This window comes from Urocitellus parryii, chromosome 6 (genome assembly GCF_045843805.1).
Source record: "Urocitellus parryii isolate mUroPar1 chromosome 6, mUroPar1.hap1, whole genome shotgun sequence".
Classification (NCBI taxonomy): domain Eukaryota; kingdom Metazoa; phylum Chordata; class Mammalia; order Rodentia; family Sciuridae; genus Urocitellus; species Urocitellus parryii.
The window spans coordinates 58,344,665-58,369,531 of record NC_135536.1 but is presented as its reverse complement, the minus strand read 5'-3'; positions in this window follow the sequence as shown (position 1 = coordinate 58,369,531).

The window sequence follows — 24,867 nt, the reverse complement described above, 5'->3', positions numbered from 1 at the left end:
GCAATTCTCAGAATGATTTTGAAAAGAAGATCCTGCCTTATATAGTAGTCAAGAAACACACTTTGGAAGAGAACAGTGGATTAAACAAACAAAAAAAAATAGTAAAGGCTGAAAAAAGAGATGCAAAGAAAAATGAATCAAGAGAAACCAAGACAACAAATGTAATACTACTCAAAATAGAATATAATGCTAAAATATCATAAAGATCAATATTACAAGTAGCCTTTAAATATAAAACTTTTATAAATGAATAGTAGAAGAAAGTCTTGGTGAACATGGCATCATCATTTTAAAAGGTCACCAATGTTACTAATCATTAAATCAAAAATCTAGGTTATGTAAAGAACTGCTGAAATTCAATTAAAATAACAAATAAATACATCCAACTAAAGTAAATGGGACAAAGTTCATAAAAGAAGATATAGAAATGATCATCAGGGTTATGAAACATTGCTCAATATTGTTAGTCATCAGGGAAATCAGTAAAAGCCACAATGAAATGCTATTTCTGTTCTACTGAAATAGCTAAAACTAAAAAGACTGATAGCACCAAATGTTGGCTAGGATTTGGAACAACCAGACTCTTAATGTGTTGTAAAGTATACAGCCACTTTTTAAAACTCTTTGATAGTTAAATATCTATTATATGACCAAGTAATTTCATTCTGAGATATTTACACAAGAGAAATGAGAATATATATATATATATATATATATATATATATATATATATTTCAAAAGGATGTACTGAAAATAGCTGAAATGTATATCACTTGAAAACATGAAAAAAATTGTGTTGCATTTTTTAATGAATATGATTCTAATAAGAAATGGAACAAATAACTAACACATGCAACAATATAGATGATTCTCAGAAATAGTATAGAGAATAAAACAGATGCAAAAAGTAGCATACTGTGTAACATCCATTTGTGTATCAATAACCTCCAGTGAAATGTATCTACTGAGACAATGCAGGACCAACCTTATCAGATATGGTGGTCTTGATTCTGCTGATTAAATGACTCAGGGAAATTTCATCTTCAGTAATTAAGGAATAACTGAATATACAGAAGTATTCCATTCCAATTCTTAGAGTGCTATTTTTTTTTCAACAGATGACCTCAATTTAAATGAGATTTTTAGGGAGCTATGAATTCAATTTGCTCTGTAATTTGGCAACCTCAAGGATAAGACACTGTTCTTATTCTTTCAAAAGACAGCTTCTGTTAGGGGCTATGAGAGAAAACCTCTCACCTTCTGATAATTCAGTGAGGAAGGATTTTAAATATATAAGCTTTTCATTTTATTTTTGATATGCCCTCTAAAGGAAATAAAATTACCCAGCCTAATACATAATCTTTATATTACATAATAAGCAATACATAAGTACCTCTTTCATAACAATGGGTATGCACCACCATTGCTATTTTTAGGATCTGTCTGGAAGGATACTTCTTCCTTTCTAACCCAACTAGATGAGTTTAGCAACCTCAGCCTTTTCCTGAGAATCTCTGGCCTTCAACATCTCTATGTAATAAGGTAATAAAATGGCATAATGTACAACTGCACTTGTTTATAAGATTTTTTTTCTAGTGTATTAAGTCTTAGATGCCAAGTCTTAACACCTGAAGGAACAGTACAATAATCCATAGTGCAGCAAGCACCAAGAGGTGGTACTCTCCCTGAACACATATCCATCACTCACCCCCACCTTCCTACTCCCAGGCTCAGGTTGCCAGGTCCACTTGGTGGCGCTTAATGTGCTATTTCCCCCATACTTGCGCATTTGACCCTTATCTTAATAACACAGAGGCACCCAAGAATTTGAGGAAACTGTGTAAGATCTTCTGTTAGAAAATCTTACTGGATAGCCTCTCTTACAAACTGCATTATTGAAACGTACGTCACTGAATCTCCCACTGCAGTTCTGTTTTGTTTTGTTTTTTATGATATGATCCTGATTGCTGAAATCTCAATCATATCCAGAATATAAGAAGCAAAAAAGCTGGCATAAAGTAGTTTTAACTTTGTTTTAGGATACAAGAAAGCACTGGGAATAGTTGAATCAACCGATGTAAAATATCTATCAAAGAGAGAATTGTTGGCAGCTGGAACTAAAGAACTGTAAGTGGTAGAAAGTCATAAGGAGGGGACTTTCCAGAAATACCAATAAATGCTGCACAATAAAAAGAGCAGGAAATTCCATATTTGCCTTGCAAAAGAATTGCATGCCATTTTACTACTAGATCGATCTAAGATGTTGGATAACAAATTCTGTGGTCTCTTACTTCTCTTCCATTAGTTCCATCAACCTGAAAGAGGAAAGATTAATCAAAAGCTACAAAAAATATCTAAAATGGAATTCATTAATCATCCCAATCATGAAAAATATTTATGAAATACAAATAGATGCAAACTCCATGTGCAAACTGCATATCAGATATTATATCATTTGATCCTTACTACAGGGTTGAGAAATTTTCAGTTTTATAATTAATCCTTTTTTTTCCCTGTTAAGGAGACAAGTAGAGTTTCTTACTAAAAATGTTAATGAGGCATTCACTTCTACCATTTAAATAAATCATGGGTTTAATGTTTAATAGACAAAAAAAAATAAAATAAAAGTTTTAGAATTGATTGTTATTTTCACTCACTATTTTAAAACTAGGTATTTTGGCTACTTTCCTAAAACTCAGCACTATGCATGTGTCAAGATGATAATGGGTAAAATGTGACCTGAGAGTCCATTAAGTAATTCCCTAATAGAACACTTCAAAGTAAGAATATAATGTTTCTCCATTAAAATGAAACAAAAATCAGCCTAATATAATTGGTTCCCTCAAAAACATGAGTGCCCCCTAATGTACAGGAAACAGATTTTAAAGAAATAATGTTAACATCTTTATTTATTTCAATGTAAGCTGACTCATATAATCTGAATTGAAGAAAAGAAGAAATAAAGAATATTAAACCTTGAAGTTTAGAGAAAGAAATAAAACCTAACAAGCAAATGACTGCATATGCTAAGAGCAAAGTAACAGCAAAGGAAGAGAATAATTACAGCAAGATGCCTAGGACCAGTATAATAGGCGTGGGTGATTTGAGCACAGAGAGGTCCTTTGCCTTTGAAATGTGACTACAGCCCTGTCATGCTCTAATACTCTACATGGCAGCAGAATGATTGGAGCCAATATTAATTCGGACAGTTCTGGGGAGTCTCTATTTAGCAATAGCTGTATGACCAGCACAAACCTAATATTGTAGAACAGGATTGATAGTGAAACACAACATAATCTTTTGGTCATAGGGCACTGTTACATAAATATATCTGTATTTTTAATCTGAAACTGCCAGCAATGGTTTATTAGATTAAAACAACAGGGCTAAAGTCAAAAGCACAGCACATGCCATCGTAATAATCTTCCCTTAACATTCAAGTGTGTTAGTGTGAAGCATGCATTCATCTGTTAAAGGCACATTAGTATTTCCTTGTGAAGCAGTATTGAAGGTTTACAGATCTAGGTGGGATTCTTAATTCAGTTTCTTCCTATGTGTATGTGTATATATATATACATTCACACACATATACACATATATATCACCTAAGACATTAATTAAAACATAGTAAACACAATATATTTTTCTTACCATTTTTTATCAATATGATCACTGATCCTTTTTTGAATACTTTTTCTCAGTATGTGAGATACTTTTTAATTTCCAGTTTTAGAACACTTAACCAGGAGACACTGCATCTGATGTGCTTAGGCAAAATATGAGGTGGACAGAAATGAAGACAACTGTAAAAACAGATAGAGGAGTCCAATAAAGAAGAAAGGTCATTGTAACAACCAGTGAGGTTTTGCTGTGCTCAGAGATTTGAGCTGGTGTCGAAGTCTAACAAGTTTAGAAATCAATCAGTGAAACACAGCTTGTTTTTCCTGTGGCAGACAGAAGAAAATCACCATGACTGTGTTCGTGTACGTCAATGGTCCCAAGTTCTATGACAAGTATTTTCTAAAGTTTATTTTATTATCTGTCTTAATCAGTTTGGGTTTTCATAATAAAATAAGGTAAACTTGGTGGCTTACAAACAACAGAAATTTATTTCCTTACAGTTTTGGAAGCTGGAAGTCCTAAATGAAAGTGCCAGCCCTGTCAGGCACTGGTCGGGGTCCTCTCCTGAGCGGCAGACAACTTCTCTTTATGTCCTCACCTTGTGGAATAACTTCTTACAAGGGCACGAAGTTCAGTATCAAGGGCTCCATCCTCATGCCCAAGTCTCCCATGGGCCCACATCCAAACACAATTACGTGGGTATTATTGAATGAATGTTGGAGGACACAGTCTACTAACTTTTTAAAAGCTCATCTATAGAAAAATACAACCTAAAACTGATCATTAGCACAAAAAAGCACACAATATTGATGCAAAATCATACATTATATTGTTTGAATTAAGATAATATCCAAATTTTGAAGAAAAGAAACAATTTATTGCAAAATAATTAACTACAATATAAGACCTAATGAAGTACTCAGATTCTTGTACCTCCTTAAAGTGGTTTTGGATATAAGAGGAGTCTAATATAATAAGGAAATAGAAGAACAGAGATATGCATTTAATAAAATAAAAGCTGTGTTACCCTAATTAATAGTCGTTAATTTTGGTAAGATGAAGAATAATAGTAAAAATTAAGACTATAGACCCACACTGTTCAACATGTAACCACTAGCATCATACGGTTATGGAACACTTTAAAGGAGGCTAACTGAAGAAGTAATTTTTTTTTATTTCTTACATACATGACAATAGTGGAATGCATTATATTCATAATTATCCATTCACAGCACAAATTTTCGTAACTCTGTATATAAAGAATGTTCACGCCAAATTATGCCATTATACATGAGCTCTCTCATTTTTTTGCATTACAATTCTTAATACACCTCTATCCCACAATTTATCATATCTCTGTTTGTATATAAGGTATGTTGACACCAAATTCACATCTTCATACATGTATTTTGTATAATGATGACCATCTCCTTCCACCATCCTTGCTATTCCCCTTCTGCCTCCCTTTCCCTCCCACCCCTATTCCCTATCTAGAGGTAATCTTCCTCCCATGGTCTCCCTCCCTACCCCACTTTGAGTCACCCCCCTTGTATTAGGGAAGACATTCGGCATTTGTTTTTTGGGGATTGGCTAACTTCACTTAGCATTATCTTCTCCAACGCCATCCATTTCCCTGCAAATGCCATGATCTTATTCTTTTTTAGTGCCGAGTAATATTCCATTGTGTATAAATTCCACATTTTTTTTTTATCCATTCATCCACTGAAGGACATCTAGGTTGGCTCCACAGTTTAGCTATTGTGAATTGTGCTGCTATAAACATTGATGTGGCTGTGTCCCTGTAGTATGCTGTTTTTAGGTCCTTTGGGTACAATCTGAGAAGAGGAATAGCTGGGTCAAATGGTGGTTCCTTTCCCAGCTTTCTAAGGAATCTCCATACTGCTTTCCAAATTGGCTGCACTAATTTCCAGTCCCACCAGCAATGTATGAGTGTGCTTTCAACCCCACATCCTCACCAGCACTTGTTGTTGTTTGTCTTCATAATGGCTGCCATTTTTACTAGAGTGAGATGGTATCTAAAAGAGTAGTTTTGATTTGCATTTCTCTGATTGCTAGAGAGGATGAGCATTTTTTTTTATATATTTGTTGATTGATTGTATATCCTCTTCTGTTCAGGTCCTTGGCCCATTTATTGATTGGTTTATTTGGTTTTTTGGTGCTTATCTTGTTGAGCTCGTTATATACCCTAGAGATTAGAGCTCTATCTGATTTGTGAGGGGTAAAAATTTGTTATTTAATTTTAAAATACATTTATATTAAAACCTAAATAAGTGTAAAATATATCAATAGCATTTAGATTGTTTAATGAAAGCTGAAATAATGATTTGAGGGTGTACTCTGTTAAATGTAATGCATAATTAAAATTAATTTTCCCAATTATTTTTTACTTTTACATAGTAAGACCACTAAAATGTTTAAAATGTTACATGTGGTACACATTTATGGCTTACTTTGTCTCTCTATACAGTTTTCTTATTGAAAAACTGAATGGCAGACCTCTGAGCATAGAAGCAATACAAAATTGATTAATTTCCAATCTATTTTAATACGTAATTTTAAACTAGATACATCATTGGAATATGTAAATCCTACAACTTATAACTTTTGATTTTACAAAAATTACATACATACCTATATATAATTAAAAACATACATATATAATTAAAAAACCATCTTTATACATGAAATTCAGTGAAAATCCTGTATTTATGATATCCTGTGACAGGTGCTGAACATGACTTAAAATCTGCTACAAGTGAGCATAACATGATACTTATCTGCCATAAGTACAAGACAGTCCTGAGTACGTAGTTGGAAGTTCTAATTTGCTTGGTTCCAAAGAAGAGCATATAAGTCTTAACAGCATCCACACCCTTTCACAATCAAATTGATTTTTAAGCGAATTTTGTGCCCTGAAGACATTGGCTCTTAGCTCAGTTAAATTTTTCTGAAAATTTTGGATAACAATATTCTTCATCTGTTTCAAATGAATGAATTCTCCTGTCCATTTTTGTAAATTGAAACTATTTTTTTTAAAAAAGCTTATCATTCTTTTTACCAGTTATTCCAGTTATTCAAATAAAAACAATCTATTTATATGCATCTAACTTATGTAAAGAATAATGTAGTAAAATTATGTACAAACTAATTTTAAACCTACATATGTGTGTGTATATACACACACATATCTATATATATTTTTTTAAATAATATATATATATATACATATATATATTTGTTAAATAATATATTTTTGTTGACAAATCTTCTTTTTAAAAGAGAGAGAGGGGAGGGAGGGAGGGGGAGAGAGAGAGAGAGAGAGAGAGAGAGAGAGAGAGAGAGAGAGAGAGAAAGAGTCTTTTAATATTTATCTTTCAGTTCTCGGTGGACACAACATCCCTCTATTTTATTTTATTTTTATGTGGTGCCGAGGATCGAACCCAGCGCCCCAAGTGCACCTCCGCTTGAGCCAAATCCCCAGCCCGACAAATCTTATGATACTAAAATTGATCATATTTTCCAGCGACTTATAAAGGATCCAATTTGTAGACATACAAAGATATTTGCAAGATACATCATATTATTTTTGTGATGTTTGAATTATGCTTAATTTTTCATTTAATGAATCAAAAATTCTTCAATTATTTCAAATAGCAAAAGTTTTTAAATGTACATTGTAAAATCCATCATTTTTCTCACTTTTAAACTCTTACTATCACTGTGGTTTATTCCTGATTTTGTTAGCAACACTGATTACAACATTCATTAATTTAAAACATTTCTTTAACATCCCTGATGCCTAATATCATAACATCTTGAGCTGTTCAATTGGGCTCTAGACTCACTGTTTAGATCTATCATTGATGCTATCTAAGTAGCAATATTTGGAAAATCAATGTTTTTACATGAGAGATTTTTAAATGATTTGAAAATTAATAAAATCTTTGAATTCATTCTCAGTACTTTTGAAATTAGCATTTATTTTTAATTTTTAAAATCATATATATATTAGCCATATATACCCATATCTATATGTTTTTGCATGTATGTAGACATGTGTGGGTATGTATGTGTATGATACGGTAATTGTTAAGGTCTGTAAACAAGTCAAAATAACACCTGGTATTTTGCCAGGGAAATGTTAAGAGTTCGTAAACAAGTCTGGATGGTGCCTGGCAAAATGTCAGAGGGAGTGGTTTGAAAAGTAACAAAAGCGAGCCATTAAGTTTGGAGATGCCTTATTGGTTGATTGATGTATCTAGTTTATGCTAATTAAGATAAGCTGTGCAAAATGTATAAATAGCTCTGTTGCCCTACAATAAAGGGCTCCCATTCCTGCTGTATCAACGAACTCAACTTATTCGTCACCCCACCCCCACCCCACCCCCCCACCCCCCCACCCCCGGTTATTCTGCTGCAGCCGGACTGCGGCAGGTAATGATTCATTTTTGTGTAGGATACATTCATCCATTACATGAGAATTTATTTGACTACAGTTCATTGCATAGTTGATCTTTGATATTTTTCAATATCTTTATTACTTTATAATATCATTGCTCAGTGAAATACAAGAATTTTTTTCATTTGAAATTCTTTCTGATTTAAAAATAATATTATATAGCTGGAAAGACTAATTTTCTTTAATATTTTGATTTTGTATCTATTGTAATGCTTTATACTGTTCTGTAAGAAATAATGAGACCTTTATTTCTCTGATTAGGATATATTTAAAACAGTCTGGTGACAGTAAAACAGTTTTCAAACTTTCCTTACACATTTCAAAAGCTAATTTCATGTTGTTGCTAATTTCATCAGTGTGCTTCTTGGTAAAATTTACACTGGATCTCACTACTTCTATTGTTTAATTGGAAAATGTGTTGGCAGATTAGAAATATGAGATGTTGCCCAATTACAGAATAAACTATAAAATTCACTGCTAAATGATCAGCTGGATATAACTGATACATTATCCTCATATTTGACCTTTTTAAAAGTATATTGATGCTTACATAAAGGATTTCCATAAATATAGCAATTACTTATGCAAATGAATAGAGGTATGGTATGTTACATTGGTGACTCTAATATTACAAGGAACATTGCCATTGTAACCTAATTTTCCAAAATAGAAAGTGACTTGGCAAAATTTGAAGAAATACATGATGGTCTTTTGATTTGTAGATAAATTCCAGGAAAATTTACTCAATATTTCAATCATCAAAAATATTTTGCCTACACATATAATGGAGTTAGTTTCTAGGCTTAGATAAAGATAAATAACAATGAGCAAGACTCCAAATTTGAGACACTTCAAAGATTTAATTTTGCAAGACTTCATGTATTACTGAATGTCTCATATGCTTGTACTTTACCTGTAATGGAGTAGCATTCCCCAATACAATAACATTCTAAGAAAATCCTCTACTACGTTTCCAGAATGACCTGAAGAAGTGTAGTTCTTTCCTGAGTGAAGGCACTAGATATAAAACAATTGTGCTATGTGCATGTGAAAACCATTGCAGACTCATGCCACCTTTGCCTCTCATCTGCCACTCAGTGTATTTTTTTATAATCACCAAGTAATCTTTGTATTTGGCAATCCCTTTAATAAAGGCAGGTGTCATAATTTAACATTCTAGATTCATCACAGAAATGATACTGGATAGCTTCTTAGCAAGTTCATGTGAATGCATTGTCTTTATTACATTTCTCACATGAAATTGTTCGTCATATCAAATTCATACTTTTACATCATATTACATAATGCATGGATTCATCTTTACATATCTATTTCACAAATTCAGTCATTATAAGCAAATTTTATAATGACTACAATAGATATGTAGCATGAAATATATCAACATGAGTTTTCCCTGGAAATTCATATGCAACAAAATGAAATTGAATCCCTATCTCCCACCATGCACAAAAGTTAACTCAAAATGGATCAAGGATCTAGAAATTAAACCAGAGACTCTGTGTCTAATAGAAGAAAAAGTAGGCCCTAATCTTCATCACGTGGGACTAGGCCCCAACTTCCTTAATAAGAAGCCTATAGCACAAGAATTAAAACCAAGAATCAACAAATGGGATGGAGTCAAACTAAAAAGTTTTTTCTCAGCAAAAGAAATAATCTGTGAGGTGAACAGGGGGCCTACATCCTGGGAACAAATTTTTACCCCTCACACACCAGATAGAGCACTAATCTCTCTAGGGTATATAATGAGCTCAACAAGATAAGCACCACAAAAACAAATAATACAATCAATAAATGGGCCAAGGACCTGAACATCTCTAGCAATCAGAGAAATGCAAATCAAAACTACTCTAAGATATCATCTCACTCCAGTCAGAATGGCCGCTATTATGAAGACAAACAACAACAAGTTTTGGTGAGGATGTGGGGGAAAAAGGTACACTCATACACTGCTGGTGGGACAACAAATTAGTGCAGTCAATTTGGAAAGCAGTATGGAGATTCCTTGGAAATCCAGGAATGGAACCACCATTTGACCCAGCTATTCCTCTTCTAGGACTATATCCAAAGGACCTTAAAATAGCATACTACAGGGACACAGCCACATCAATGTTTATAGCAGCACAATTCACAATAGCTAAACTGTGGAGCCAACCTAGATGTCCTTCAGTGGATGAATGGATACAAAAACTTTGGCATTTATATACAATGGAATATTACTCAACTCAGCACTAAAAAAGAATAAGATCATGGCATTTGCAGGGAAATGGATGGCATTAGAGAAGACTATGCTAAGTGAAGTTAGCCAATCCCTAAAAAACAAATGCCGAATGTCTTCCCTGATACAAGGGGGGTGACTCAAAGTGGGGTAGGGAGGGAGACCATGGGAGGAAGATTACCTCTAGATAGGGAATAGGGGTGGGAGGGAAAGGGAGGCAGAAGGGGAATAGTAAGGATGGTGGAAGGAGATGGTCATCATTATACAAAATACATGTATGAAGATGTGAATTTGGTGTCAACATACCTTATATACAAACAGAGATATGATAAATTGTAGTATGAAGGTGTATTAAGAATTGTAATTCAAAAAAGAGAGAGAGAGAGCTCATGTATAATGGCATAATTTGGCATAAACATACTTTGTATATACAGAATTATGAAAAATTGTGCTGTGATGGATAATTATGAATATAATGCATTCCACTATTGTCATGTATGTAAGAAATAAAAAAAGAAAAAATATTAAAATGTCAAAAAAAAAGAAAATATAAATCATTAATAAAAATACTTTCTTCCAAACTAAAAAAAAATATTGTATTTGAATTATAGAGTATTTAGAGTTTTGGCCTTGTTCAATGTGAAATATTTTCTGAAAGTAAAAATGTAAAGAACATTTCTTGTTTTTCAGTTTCTAGTTTAATAGAAGTGCATAAACATAAGAATATGTGCAAAGTATTGGTTAATGTGTTGTATATATGTATATTCACACTGTATGTAGTATTTTATATATCTGTAAACTATAGCACAAAGTATTAAAATGTGATTTCAGTTTGATGTATATATAGATATAGTTAGATGCGCTATGCATGTGTGTGTGTGTGTGTGTGTGTGTGTGTGTGTGTGTGTGCGCGCGGGCGCGTGTGTGTATGAATTTTCTGTATACCAATATTGGGAAACATAAAATATTTCTCTGTGAATGGCCAACTTTCTATGTATCAATAAAGTCGAAAGATTACATTGAAAAAAAAAACATGAGTTTTCCTATGATACACAAATAAAATGGAATTATCGACACTTCTGTCATAATATTTGTATCTTTAGTTCTCTATGGAAGGAGGTAACTAATATTTAGTGCACCTACTATTGGCAAAATATTAAAACAATCATTTAATCCTTACAGCCATACCAGGAAGATATTTAAAGATAAAGAAACCAATATCAAATGGTTAAATAAATGACTTTGAGAGTCATGCTGAAAGTCATTTACTTCAGCCTGTCTACTGTACCTGCTTTCCATCTCAGTTTGCAGTGCATAGGATACTCCAAACTTTGCCTTTTAAAAGGACACATTGTCACTCATAAATAAACACCAAAATGACCCAGTCGTTCTATTTTGCAGAATATCAAAATGATTTTGGAAGTTGTTTTTCAGTGCACCTACTATTATTATTACTTTTATATTATTAACCTGCTGCTTTATCTATCCCTATTAAATCTGTTAAAGCTTCTTGGTATCCTTATTGTATGCTCTTCAATAAGCTGAGTGTTTAAGAGATGGAATAAATGATGTATGCATACTTACCCTAAAATGTGGGTTGTAATCTATAGATGGATAGTGGACCTAGGAAATAAAGAAGCCAATGTCAGTTATTGTTCTCATATTTACCTTGAAATACTGATTTTCCTTAAACATATTTTTAAAGTTGTAATATGATGAAGGATTGTACATAGATAGACTATGAAGGATTTAAGAATATTGACAGTTTCATAATTAGAGCTGTGAGAAAAATCTCATTTTAGGATGTTCATCAGAATTATAAGCATGAATAAATCCATTTGCTTCTTTATACACTCTCACTCCTCAGCATTTTATTTTCCTGAGATGCTTTCTATAGACCCAAATCCTTTTAATATCCACAAAACATCCATCCTATCCACATTGGTCTCATTGTAAAGCAGTACTTAGGATGGAATAATTTGAAAGCAATTTATACCAACTCTGTGCCAAGCAGGCTTTTCTCCATCCCTAACTCACATATCCACATTTCTTCTCAACTTTAAAGGGATCATTTCTACCCAACCAGGCTACTCAATTGTCCTTGATATAAAGTTAGGTGTTTAAGCACTTGTTTCTGTGAAGATTTGTACACTTTCTCTCCCAGTTTTGCATTGCTAATTGGTCCCGTCTGTTTCTTCCACAGCTTCTTTTCCAATCATCTCCCCTTCAATTTTCCTCCACAGAGTAATCTTCCAATATTAGAGAATTAGAAGCACCTTCTCTCCCTGATGCTACAATTTGTTCCTCGGTAGCTGAAATAATCCATATTATTCTCCTAGGCAAATTTATTATCTCAAAAAAAAAATAGACATAGACCCTTTTGAGGCAGATAAAAAAAAAAAAGATTTAAATTATTTCTGTCCTAGGCACAATGGAGGAAATATCTGGTATCTGTATGAGATTCAGATTGTCTACAAACACCCAATTATCTGCATGTTCTCTTTTTTTCTCATCTTCTTTGCCTTTTCAAAGTTGACCCTTCACCAATCCCTCAAATCCATTGTACAAAATAAACATAGAAATATTAAGGGACAACCTGCATTAACTTGCTGGTTTTCCTCATTCTTAGTACTGATATGCTTTTAAGTTTTCATGTCTGTATGTGAATTTAACAGAGACAGATCATTGTTTTGGCCAGTTCTTTATACCACAAAGTTCTTTCATTCAATGCATGCCCTATAAAAGTTTGATATTTAAGAAACTAATTTGTAAAGCCCACTGCTGATAAACTTGAAATTAGCTGCAATTATTTTCTATCTTAAAAACAATAAATAATTCTAAATTGGATGCTGTATGTATATTTTTCCTTATGTGATATTGATTGCAATAAAAAAGATAAGGGATAAGTATAAATTGTAAGGGGAAAGGCAATAACTGATTTTCAAAGATAAAAGGAGAAACTAATTGGGAACAAAATTGATATTGCACTATTTTAGCTACAACAAAGCAAATAGCTTGATAAAAAAGAAAAAGCAGGAAATTGAATAACTGAACTTAGAAATGTAGTACAGCTTTCAATTATCTCATATTGACATGGAGTCTCATGCATTTAAAATACAGAGCAGAGACAGGTAAAAATTGTAAAAATTAAAATCATGATCAAAATCTACTGTAAGAAAATGAAAAGCAAGAATCTAGAGAATATCAAGTCATATGCATTATTCAAGGGAATAAAATCCTAAAATATGAAGTTTTTAAAAAAAAAACTTAACAATACAAGCTCAACTGTCAATTCGCTTTTTATTTGCAAACTCATACATTAGAATACTTGCTTTAGAATAGCTAAAAATGAACAAAATCAACTTTAAAACATTTTAAATCAGGAAAAAAAATTGTTCATACAAGCATGCCCACAGGAAAACATTCCAGGATAGAACCTTTACAAATTCACCTTTGCTCAATCATTTCCAATCCTTGCATCCAGCCCCCTGCAGTTTCCATTGATTTCTGTGCAACAAGGAAACCACACAGCTTCCTATTCAGTACATTTTATTACAGTTACATGTAATATACTTGAACAACCATACATATAGCATATTCAATCAGTTAATCTCAATAACATGTAGGTAGAAAAAGATTCAATATATTTCCAAGTAGAAATAAGGACCGAAACATCTGATATCACAAATAAACAAATACATGTGAACTTGAAACAATGAGTAACATTGTACCCTATACATTGATAAAATTTAAAATATAAATTAGATTTAAATAATTTTAACACAACTCTAAATAACATATCTTAAGAATTATAGCAAAATATTGTCATTAAAGTAAAAAAATTAAAGTGTATCTTTAGATTAAAAACACTGTGAACTTAACAAAAATACTGCCCATGAAAGTAAAACATTTTAATAGGGAACCTGATTAATAACTGTTAGAAGAGTGTGGTTTTAAACACATGAAAAATGGCAATGTTGCTCATCAAATTATCTTTCTAGAGGAAATTATTTAAAAATAAGGCAAATAAAAACTTTTAAAGAAAAGTCCATCACCTTAAACATGCTCTCTCTTTACACAAATTCCCCATGGGGAGCATACAAAGTGACTTTGACAGCTTTACAGTTACATCTCTACCTCTTCATGGTAAAACAGTGAAATGGTGAGTCTTTCATGTGATTTCATGTGCAGGTTGATAAAACCGTGAGACTAATTCTGTGCAACAAACTTGCATCAGAAATGATACATACTGCTTCCAGGATAAGAGCTTACTAGGTACAATATCTGTGTTCTTTTCTCTGGCCACCTGTTCAGGTTTCTGAGTGGTTGAGGAGCAGTGAACATGCAGCTTCAGAAAAATGAAAAGTTCTGAGGTGGTTACCTATCCTGACTCCACTCCCTGAATCAGGGTCTGAGCACACACATCTCTCTAACAGCACTTCCTGGACTCTTGTCTCAAAACATATCATTTTCATGAAGGAGCCTAACAAATACTATCATTAATGTTTCTGATGAGTTAGGGTTAGAGTTAGACCTGAGTGTAGGGTTTAGATTAAGTTTGGGATTCTCACTACTTACTATGTTCTTAGGAATCCAGAGTTGGAGTTCCCGCATTTCTCCATGTCTACAGATAGATAGCTTGTAATATTGAACCAAAAATACAGTTCTGTAAACTAAAGAATAAATTTTAGAGTTAGGAAATTCTGAATTCAAATACTTATCTCAGGGTTTATTGGATTGTGAACCTGGATCAGTTAACATCTGCATCCACATCTTGTCTGGAAAATAGGGAGAGAAAATCTGTTCCCACGGAGCTTTCTGGCATATAAGAAGAACTGCCAGTTATTATGCGCTCAATAAAATGAAGTTATTATTATTAACTTCTCCTTAATTCTCCCCCATAAATATTATATAACTTGTAGTGCATACTTGGTAGAGAATTACTGTTTTACTTCAATTTCTGTTTTCTTTCATTTAAAATTTGAAGGAATGTTCACATAACATTTTTTAATATAATTATAATTTTTTTATACTTCATATACTGTGATTTGCATAAAGTTTAATCAGAGAGTTTTCACAAAAGCTTAAAATAATTTAGGCTAGTGGCTTGATACAGGGTCTAGCCAAGAGCAGGATTAAAAAAAAAAAAGTTGTTTTATAATTAATGCAGCATATTAATTATTTTTACTTGGCATGTAGTTTTAACACATCGACCAGATAAATGGGACTAAATCCTCTTTCATCATTCAATGTGACCTCAAAATCTCAATTAAGCTAAGTAAGAACACTCCAGAGGTCAGGGGGATAAGGGTTGAGATATGCAGGAATTCTGGTAGAGAAATGAGAAGTAGCTGTAGAAATCCTGATGTGTGGATAAATCATCTTTAATCATTTTTCCCCAGTACACTTCTCTCACTGCTTGCTACTAAGCTAACCTCAGTCCCACTTCTCCCCTGAGACCTGATTCATGGACAAACTGCATCTATTCAATGTCTTCCTCCTTGGCTCTTTCCATTTATGACTTTGAATTTTCGATGACCCAATATCATGCTCACATTTTACAAAACACTTTATTTCACTTCCACGGAACACTGCTCATATTTCAGATGGGGTCCTACAGGTCACAAAAGTCACACTTTTCTTTTAACTATGAAAGCGTGTGGGTTCTAGATGATAGTGTGTCCTCTCTTGGAAATCTGCTCCATATTGGAGGACCTTAATGTCAAATGATTTTGTCAACAGAATATGGCACCACCCTGGGCTCCCTTGGGTGTTTGTGTTTGCAATAAAATATAGTTCTGCACATTCTGGGAACGCAATCACTACCGCATTGTGGAGGTTGAGGAGTCTACACTTGTCTGGCTCCTCCAGCTCACAGCTCTCACCTGCTGGCTGTCGTTTCATGAAGGGCCTTGATTACAAGTAGCCCTAGCTGCAGGGTGGCTCTGGAACTATATATTTCTCTGTTTTTAGTCTTCCACTTGGTTTTGATTCTTAAGAAAGAATATATGTACACACACAGAGAGAATAAACTTTTCCAGAAAATTAAATTAGTATATATGTATATGATCACTTAGAAAATTTTTACTTTATTTTTTACAATGTTATAAGACCAATGTTTTATTTTTTTTTGACCCACTTCAACTTCAGTTACTTCACTTCTCTTTTAATACATTGAGAAATCATAATGCTTCCCAAATCTCCCTTAACATTTTTTTTTCCAAGACTTCTATGAAGAAAACACACTCAAAACCATAGCATTGCAACTAGGTCAGATAGAACTCCCTAGAGGAAGTAGGAAACATATCTATCATTTTCATATGCTTATTACTAGAAGCCCATCTGAAATCTTATTAGTGCCAAGTATGGGGATTTTTTTTAATTCCCTTTCCCTTTGGCTAATGACTTATTTACATATTGACTTGTTCCATGGGGCTTTAGGGGAAAAAACAATAAATGGACTAGAGAATAAAATAGCATTCAGAAATGCATTCTTATGAAAATCCTTCTTTTGTTGCATTAGCAATTTGAAATGATCATTATGTTGTAAAATAATTGCTAAGTGACATGCAGCTTCTTAATCAGTATTGTTCACTGCTGGCAGGATCATAGAGTCATTGGACTTGCAAATCCAGGTTTCCACTCATGGTGGCTTAGTGTAATGTATGAAAATCGGAGATGGGGTGTTTCAAACCAAGAAAATTCAACCCTGATTTAACATGCATGGATGGTACTGGACTGCATAGCAAAATGAAATCCATTATCCCTTTTTTCCCCTATTTTAGTGAGGATTGCTTAGGATTTTTGAGATTTTATATGAAATGAAAGGTACATTTTAATTTTCAAAATTCTAGACCCATTAAGATACTCTTCTGTTGATATAGATAACCTTTTTATAGTGTTGATCCTCAAATGCATACCAGCTCCCAACATTGGTCCGCCATAGGACTAAACTGATAACAGGTAGAAACAATATTTTTGATTGAAGATTTCCCTCCATAAAAATAAAAATTTTACCTAGCTACAGTATTCAGAAGAAATTGAAATATTATCCTTCCTGAATAACTCAGTGCCAAACATTGTTTTTAGTGGCAACTATAATCCAAATATAAATAGCTTTTATAAATAGAAAATTTTGAAATAGGACAGATACTGATGATTTTTTGAATAAAACAGCATTGCATATATATTTTTACAAGTTGAATAGAAATGGCCACAGCATAGATTTCACATTAGCTATTTAGAGTAGAAAGTCAATTCCAAGATAATAACCAACTTATTCTTTTTAGCAATATATTATTTATCATTGCATTTATACATATGTGAATCCTTTATCAATTAATTGACTTTGATGTCAGAAAACAATTCAGGAGAAATAGGTACAAATAACAATTTTGCTTGCTTCACAGAAAGAATAAATAAGATAGTAGCCCATAATACTTCAAAACTGCCTAAATTCAATTGTTATTGAGAAATATTTTGTTTACATACTGGACATTCTGAATACATTATTTCATTTATAAATTTTTATATTTAAAGTCTTAAGTGCTGAAAATCTGAGATCATAACTTTCTATTTCTTTAAATGAACTATGTTGCAGAGGTTAAGTGATTTTCATAAATTCAAGCAAGTTGTTGATGAAAGAGCCAAGATTATAATTCAGCTCTAGCTTCTATTCCAGTGCATTGTCCATGTCCACAGTAAACTGAAGAAGATAAAATTAATCATAAGAGATATTAGCTATTTTTATGATAAAGATAGCATTTCAAGTACAATTTCTAAATATACCTCTGCAATAGAAACATTGGACTTTCTGGCATCTTGATTCCTAGATTACACTGTTGGAATGGATTTAAGCTCTCAGTTCCTTGCCATGGTTAAGGATGAATATCTGGACAGAGATGCTCCTTCCTGGACTATCTCAGAGATGTCATTCCAACAGTCTCAGGTACCAAGATGACCACTAACAGTAAACTTTAATCCTACACTTAAGGAAGAAGGAATAAGAAAACAATGAACTTGTAGCTTTATTCTTTCTATTTATTTTTGATTAGTGATTTCTTAGGTACCAGAGTTCACAAATATTTATCTCCAGTATCACTTGTGCTCACAAATCACGTAGTTTCGATTTTATGTTGTTTACAAATCCTTATTTTTATGAATGTCTTTCATCTTTAGACTATAAACTTTTTGATACCAAAGTTATATTTTATGCATTTTGCCATTCATAGTGCAGTATGATAAAGTCTTGAATATTTTGTGTTTTTAAATGTTTAATTTAGTGGGTTTGACTTGACCTACTTGATATTTGAAAATGTTGCAACTTAAGAAGTATTGTGTTTTCATTATGTATTCTGATGAAATTATTTAAATAATAAATCCATTCATTCCACCATAATTCTCCCCATCTAAAATTATTTCAGCAATGTTTAATCTCTAAGTTTCTTAATTTTAAAGGCCTTAATTTATCATTCTTTTGCTTTACTGTATACTTTTTAATGTAAAATTTCATCAAACCCTATCAGAAATGGGTTCTGTTAATTTACTAAAACCTTTATCTGTATCTTTAGAGATCAAATTTTAATTAAGCAAACCATTGCCCTGCTTCTTTCTAAAATTTCGTCTGAGTATAGACTCTTTACAGTTGTAAGTTTTCAAACCAGTATTCATATTTTTCTTTCACTAAATGGTTCCATGTGTATTTATAATGGTTCCATGTGCATTTCCTACAATTGGACTTTAGACATTTTTTGAAGGGTTATTTTTTTAGGGAACATATTGTCCTGGAAGGACTTCTGTTCAGTTATCCTGCTTATATTTTATAAAATAATGTGGTGTTAGATTTAGGGCACCAAAATGTCCAGAGATACTTCTGGACTTTCACGAATAATGTGATCAAGTTACTCTATTTTTCCACAGAAGGCTTTTACTTTCTGCTCTTATGCTGTCATTTATTTATGTTCTATTAATTTTCAAGCATGGTATGAGATAATGGCTAAAATTCTTTATAAAAAAATATGAGTGCACAGTTGTTCCACTATTTGTTAAAAGTAATTTTTGTTTCCTCCTGACTTGCTTTGGCTACTGTGTTGAAGACATCTGAAATTTGAAATTTGTGCATGGTCTTGTTTTAAACCTTTTCCTTCTATTCATTTATGATCCACTCTTTCATTAATACCATAAGTTCTTGATTGCTATGGATTATTGCTAATCTTGAAGTCAATTACTGTAAGTCCTCTAAATCTGTTCATTCTGAAAATTAGTTTTGCCTTTTTTTCTATACAAATACTGAGAACAGTGAGTCAGTTTCCTCACAAATTCTTGTTGGCATATTGAGATTGCATTGAATCTATAAATCATTTTTATAAAAAATGTATTTATAATATAAAGTGCTCTAATGCATGTTCATGTTATAACTTTCTATTTCATGAGGTCTTTTCTCATTTATCTTCCATCCTTAAAAATATCCTTAAAATCTAGTCAAGAAATTTTCCAGGAGGAAGATTTCATATCTTTCATTAAACTTACCATATTTTATGTTTTTTAATATTACTATAAATTGTACTTCTAAAAATTTAGTTTTTAAATTGATAATGCATTGCTAACATATAGAAACTCAAGTTTAGTTTTGGATATTGACTTAGAATCAGTCCATTTCAGCTGCTATAAAAAAGCACTATAACCTGGGTAGCTTATAATCAACAACAACAAAAAAAAATATCTCTCACAGTTCTGAAGGCTAGGCAGTCTATGATTAACAGATTTTGTATCTGTTAAAGGTAATTCTCTGGCTCATAGAGGGTACATTCCAGTTGTGCCTTCATGTGGCAGAAGAAACAAGCCATCTTTTGGGGGACTCTCTGGGCACTAATCCCATTGATGAGAGCAGTGCCCTAATGACCTAATTGTCTCCCCAATCTTCCTTTATTTAATACCATCACATTGGTGAACAGGTTTCAACCTATGCATTCTGGGAAACAAAAGCATTCAGACCATAGCACTTAGTGACGTGAACCGTTGATTCACTTACTACTTTTAGTAAAATTTTTGTGGATTTCTAATTTTATTAACTGCTAATTGATAGCATTAAGAGACACAATTAACTTTTGCCTATTAATGTTGTGTTGAAACATTGATAGATTCATTTTAATCCTAACAAGTATTCTTTATCAAATTTCTTAGGATTTCCTATACATGCTATTATCATGTGAGACAAAGCTTTTCTTTCATTCAAACTTCTGTACAACTTCTTTTCCTTGCTTTATACCATTCACTATTTACTCTCAACAGTAAATAAGCATGATAGAGAAATTCTTTACCATATTCCTGATTTTAGGGAAGAAAACAGCATTTTTCATTTTTCATTAGCTGCAGAAATTTGTAGTCATTCCATATACTTAAGAATATGTCTTTTGGGGTGGGGATGTGGCTCAAGCGGTAGCGCACTCGCCTGGCATGCGTGTGGCCTGGGTTCGATCCTCAGCACCACATACAAACAAAGATGTTGTGTCTGACAAAAACTAAAAAATAAATATTAAAAAACTCTCTCTCTCTCTCTCTCTCTCTCTCTCTCTCTCTCTCTCAAAAAAAAAAAAAAAAAAAGAATAGGTCTTTCAATTTCTAGTTTTATGGCAGTTTTTTTCATGATTGGATATTGAATTTGGTAATAATTTTTAATGAACCAAAGTGGTCATAGTTTTTTGTTGTTGTTTTTTATACTAACCTGGTAATTGCTCTGAATGATTTTTGAAAACCACTATACTTTGTGTTTTACATGACCATTCAACTTGCTAATGCTTTTCAAAGAATGCTTGCATGTTATTTATGAAGAATATGTGTCTGTTATCTTCTTTAATATTGTTTGGTTTTGGAATCAAAATTGTAGTTCCCTAATAAGTTAAAAAAATACACATTTCTCCTCAGATTTCTAATACGATTGTATGATAATGTTACTATTACTTCCTTATGCACTTAGAATTTAATAATGAAGCCAGAAGTAATCTTTGTGAGAAGCCTTTCATAACTAAAAATTCAATTTATTTGATATAAAATGATATCCTGATTTTCAATTTATTGTGCCAATTCTCTTTCAAAGAATTGTTTAATTACATCCAAGTTGCTAAATTTATTCACTCAAAGTCATTTATTATAGCCTCCTATGTTGTTTTTAATGTGTGTGAAATTTGTATTAATACAGTATTATCCCTTACTTTGGTAACTTTGGGCTTTTTTCTTTCCAGAATATTAGGAATTTGAATAATTTTTCAAAAATTTGCTTCCTACTTTATTGCCATTCTCTTCTGTTGATTCATTTTCATTTTCAGTGACTTCCATTGACATCTTTTTTTTTCCTATCTTCATTAATTGGAGGCATAGGTAATAAATTTTATGCACTGGTACTAGTTAAAACTTTATTACTAAATGCTCTAAGTAATCCTTTAATAGATATTTTAACTGCATTTCACAAATTTTGATAATTTTTTACCATTTTTAGTTTCTAACTATTTTCTAATGGCCCTTGTTGTTTATCTTTTCTTCAACTCATGTCATTTACAGGGTTTTGATTAATTTCCACATTTGGTGTTTTTCAAAATACCTTTCTTTTTTTATTTTTATCATAATGAAATAACTGTGTTTTGAAAGCAGAATGATCACAACACTTCTCTAAGCAGTACATATTTTATGTTTGTGCTGGTTCAAGGAGAAGATGGAAAAGAAGATGCGGGGGGCTTTATATCAAATGTATTTTCTAAAGCAAGATTGACCAATATCCCTTATGTCTGTGGGTTTCATTTTTCTATGCTGTGTAAATAGATCTGTAGAGGACAAAGGAGTCCTCCTATTCTACATCTAGTCTATCTAGTTGTTAATGAGGTTGCCAGAGAGTGATAAAAATAGAATTAGTAAACTAACACATTGAGTATACTTTTTTGTTAAAATGCATAAGAAGCACAGTTCTTAAAATGACATAGGAAGTGAAATTGTTAAAGTCATCTCTAAGCATTACAGATGCAAATATCTGACCCCTGGGTTGATGAGAGATGAGAAGGTGAAGGGTTATAGGGCAGAATGTTCCTGTTTGGAAGACACTTTCAAATTCTGTGCTGTATGCATAGTTGGTATTTATTTTTAATTCCAAAATATATTTGCTCTAATTTTGTATGCAGCAACTGAAAGAAGAATTGGAACCTTCAATAATGCTAAAGTGTCAGTTTTTCCCAAATTCATCTGTAGATTCAACAGAACCCAAAATTCCCAGCAAGATTTTTATAGATATCTTGATGATGAAATTATTTCAATATTTACGAGGAAAAGTAGAGGTATTAAAATAAAGGGAACAATTATCTAAAGAAAAAACAATTGAAAATACACTACCTGATATTTAGACCAACCATTAAGCTACAGTAATCAGAACTGTTATTGACACAAGAAAAGTGTGATCAATGGAACAGAATAGAGACCTCAGAATAGATTCACACAAATATAGCCAACTGATTTTTGCCAAAGGCACAAAGTGAAATCACCAGAACAACAGGATATCCATGTACAAATAAATGAAGCTAAATACATATCCCACATTTTATGCACAAACTAACTCAAAATAGATCATAAACCTAAATGGAAAATAGAAATGTCTAAAGCTTCTAGAAGAAAATGTAGGACACAAATGGCATTACCTAAGGCTTGATAGTGAGTTTTTAACCACACACTAAAGGTAAAGCTATTAAAGAAAAAATAACAAATTTTATAAATTTTTAAAAAAATATCTTGATCCCCAAAGAACAGAGTTATTAGAATAAATAAGGAATCCATCAACTGGGAGAAAATGTTTGCAAATGTCATATATGAGAAAGGACTTATCAAGATATGTGTATGTGTATTGTTTACACACACATATACACACAAACATACTTTATATGTCAACAGGGTGTGTATATGTATATAAGATGTGTATCTTTTTGACAAATTGATTCAACATAGACATGAATGATCAAGGTATTGAAGTAATCAAAATAACTATTCAAAAGAAAAAGTTTCAAGACTCACACTAGCTGATTGTTAAGTTTACTATTAAATTTTAATAACCAAAACTGTTCATTACTGACAAAAGGATAGAAATATCAGCCAGTGAAACAGAATAGAGACCAGAGAATAGACTCACACAAACACTAAACAAATATAGTATATTCCCATAGAATATTCCTAAATCTCAAGGAACCCAACCAATAATTTGGCAAAATATCAAAGCAGACACTTCACTGACAATTACCATTTCTGGTAAAGATTCAAAGCAATAGGCACATGCATTCATCAATGGCAAAAATACAAAACAACACTTTGCATGGTAGTTTGGCAGTTTCTTAGAAAACTTTACTTGGATATATTAGTGAATTTAGTAATAGTGTTCCCAGATATTTACCCACTTATGTTCCGCAGTCTGGCTGGGCACAAGATCACGAGCCACTCACAGCTTTGTAGATTCAAACAGCAATTCTTTATTCCCGAACTCACACCAGCCCTGTACAAACACGTTCTGGGGAAATCCAAGTTCTGCCGCGCAATTCACTTCCCAAATACTTTCTGAATTCCAGGAGAACTCAATGGGAACTCAGGCAGCAGGATACGCCCAATTCCCAGCAGGAATAATCTTAAACCTGGAACTGCCCTAAACCCAGATTGTCTTAAAACGGGAACGCCCTAAACCCAAGGAGTGGGATACTTCCTAAAACCTGCAGGATACACCCTAAACATGGATCCACCCTGGTCCTTGAGCAGGGTCACCTTTCTCAAACACACATGCAATGTCACAGCGAATGTCCAAGGCAAGTCCATTTCCACGAGTCCTTCCTCTAAGCAACATGGGGTACGCTGGCAAGGAAATTTCGATGCGTCATTCCTACTTGGCAATGGCCCTCAGCACTTATGTGAAAACTATAGCCACAAAAATGCATGTATAGATATGGTTCCAGCAGCTTTATTTATTATATAAAACATTTACAGTAACCAAGATATCTTGAAAAAGTGTATGAGTAAATTATGGTACATCATACAAAGGAATGCTTTTCAGTCATAGAAAGTAACAAGCCCTTAATTCATGCAAAAACATAGATAAAAATTATTAGTATTATTACTATTATTGTTATATGTATTAACTCATTTTAATTGTACCAATTAGTGGATTTCACTGTGACATACACATACATGCATATAAAGTGCTTAAATCATATCTGCCAAACAAGAGGTATGATCTCTGGAAATCATATGCAAATTCCACCCCCCATTGGTTGTTTTAGAAAACCTAACTCGAATACTATCCACTTTACTCCCATTGGTCCTTTTAAAATATAAACCTGTGGTGGGAATTGTCATGGTAATAAGATTTTTCTTTAATAGGGACAGGATTCTTCTTCCTGTTTTGTCCTCCAGTGGCTTCTTTTTATTACTCTGTCTCCATCATCTTGGTGTCCCTGAACTCCTACCTACACTATGGTTCTTAAACCCTTAGGGCTTTACAACGCACTTTATACTT